The sequence below is a fragment of the Scylla paramamosain genome, chromosome 11 (assembly GCF_035594125.1).
Source record: "Scylla paramamosain isolate STU-SP2022 chromosome 11, ASM3559412v1, whole genome shotgun sequence".
In the NCBI taxonomy this organism is placed as follows: domain Eukaryota; kingdom Metazoa; phylum Arthropoda; class Malacostraca; order Decapoda; family Portunidae; genus Scylla; species Scylla paramamosain.
In genome coordinates this window covers 907,501-910,000 of record NC_087161.1, presented here as the reverse complement: position 1 = coordinate 910,000, position 2,500 = coordinate 907,501, and the positions used below count along the sequence as shown (strand labels likewise).

Genomic DNA, 2,500 nt, shown 5'->3' with positions numbered 1-2,500 from the left:
GTTTGATTAGTAGTAAAGTGTGAATGTGTATTACCGTAATTAAAGGAAAGGAAAAAAAAGTTGAATAAATAAAATGAAGCAGTAGTAATGATTATAAGAATATGTGAAAAGAATGAAAGAGAAAAATATAAAAAGTAATGAACAAGTCACACACACACACACACACACACACACACACACACACACACACACACACACACACACACACACACACACACACACACAGTAACATAATATAAACTCAACAAATGTTACATGAAATCTTTCGTAACACAAATAATGCAACACAACTCTCTCTCTCTCTCTCTCTCTCTCTCTCTCTCTCTCTCTCTCTCTCTCTCTCTCTCTCTCTCTCTCTCTCTCTCTCTCTCTCTCTCTCTCACCAGGACCCAAAAACTTCATTAAAGTATTCAGTTGAAGGAAAAAAAAAGAGAAAGAAAACTGCCTGAATTTTTTACTTCAAGAGAGAAAATTTGAATACATAATGAAAGAAAATGAAATGTGTTTTGACGAGAGTTCTCTTTATACTCTCTCTCTCTCTCTCTCTCTCTCTCTCTCTCTCTCTCTCTCTCTCTCTCTCTCTCTCTCTCTCTCTCTCTCTCTCTCTCTCTCTCTCTCTTTCTCTCAACTTTTCCGTGATTTAAACATTTAAAGATTTTTTTCACTTTGTTTTTCTTTTCTCGCTTAATTTGAGGATGAGGTCAAATAATTATTGTAGTAGTAGTAGTAATAGTAGTAGTAGTAGTAGTAGAAGGAGGTGGAGGAGGAGGAGGAGCTGTAGTAGTAGTAGTAGTAGTAGTAAAAGGAGTAATAGTAGTAGTAGTACTAGTAGCAGTAGTAGTAGTAACGATAGAAGGAGGAGCTGTAGTGGTAGTAGTAGTAGTAGTAGTAGTAGTAGAGAGAGAGAGAGAGAGAGAGAGAGAGAGAGAGAGAGAGAGAGAGAGAGAGAGAGAGAGCGCTTGAGGGAGTTGGAGAAATTACAAACTTTCTTAATATCGAAAAACTGAGTCTGATAAAAAAAAAAAAAAAAGAGAAAGAAAAAAATGCCAACTAGCTCGACACGCTCCTGCACTTCTCTCTCTCTCTCTCTCTCTCTCTCTCTCTCTCTCTCTCTCTCTCTCTCTCTCTCTCTCTCTCTCTCTCTCTCTCTCTCTCTCTCTCTCTCCATTATCTTTCACTAATGCATCAACCGAGTCCATTATCTTAAGTATCCGACATTACTTTAATCTCTCTCTCTCTCTCTCTCTCTCTCTCTCTCTCTCTCTCTCTCTCTCTCTCTCTCTCTCTCTCTCTCTCTCTCTCTCTCTCTCTCTCTCTCTCTCTCTCTCTCTCTCTCTCTCTCTCTCTCTCTCTCTCTCTCTCTCTCTCTCTCTCTCTCTCTCTCTCTCTCTCTCTCTCTCTCTCTCTCTCTCTCTCTCTCTCTTTTTTACTCCTACAACTTCCTTTCTTTCTCTTTATCTCACTCACTTTTCCACTAACTGTCTCCTTCTTTCCCTCTCCCTCTCCCTCTCTCTCTCTCTCTCTCTCTCTCTCCCCCTCTCCCTCTCTCCCTCTACCTCTCCCTCTCCCTCTCCCTCCCTCTAGAGACTGTCATTCTTTTCACTTGTCTCTTACTCCCTCTCCTGTCCTCTCCCTCACTTTCTTTTTTTTTCTCTCTCTCTCTCTTGCTCTCATTTCATCTTCTCTCTCACTGACTCTCCCTCTCTTTCTTTCTCCTTTTCCGCTCCCTTTTTCTCTCCCTTTCCTCTCGTCTTTTTTTCTCCCTCTCATTTTTTTTTTCATTTTTTCTTTCTTTTTTATTTTCTATTTCTTCTGTTCTTTATTTTATTTTCTTGTTCTTTTTTTTAGCTTTTTTCTTGCTCTCTCTCTCTCTCTCTCTCTCTCTCTCTCTCTCTCTCTCTCTCTCTCTCTCTCTCTCTCTCTCTCTCTCTCTCTCTCTCTCTCTCTCTCTCTCTCTCTCTCTCTCTCTCTCTCACCTTTGCTCTCCTCTCCCTTCCCTCACTAGTAGCATGACCTTCCTCTCCCTCTCATCCCCCTCTCCCTTAACTCTCCACTCTCCCCCTTCTCCCTCCCCTCTCACCAGTACTAAAGCCATCCTCTCCCTCATCTCTCCCTTACCTGTACAAAGGCAGCGTCTCCTCCTCCTCCTCCTCCTCCTCCTCCTCCTCCTCCTCCTCCTCCTCCTCCTCCTCCTCTACCTCCTGCATCTCTTTTTCTTTCTTTATTATTATTTTTTTTATCCTTGTCCTTTCGTCTCATATCTTCAATCTTTCCTCATCTCTATTCATTCCTTCTTTCTACCCTTTCATTCCCTCATCCTTCCCTCTTCCTACCTCCTTTCCTTCACTCCTTACCTTCCTCTCTTCCTTCTTTCCTTCTCTTTTCCCTCTCTTTCCCGACTCAAATTCTACGCTTTCATTCCTTCATCCTCTCCACCTCCTTTCCTTCACTCCTTACCTTCCTTTCATCCATCTTTCCTCTTTTCCCTCTCCTCCCCCGA

General features: G+C 42.0%; 1 protein-coding gene across 2 annotated transcripts in view; it reads left to right on the top strand.

The window, feature by feature from the left end:
- LOC135104745 (pikachurin-like) overlaps positions 1-2,500 on the top strand; it is a 160,335-nt gene that overhangs the window by 95,326 nt on the left and 62,509 nt on the right. The window lies entirely within an intron of this gene.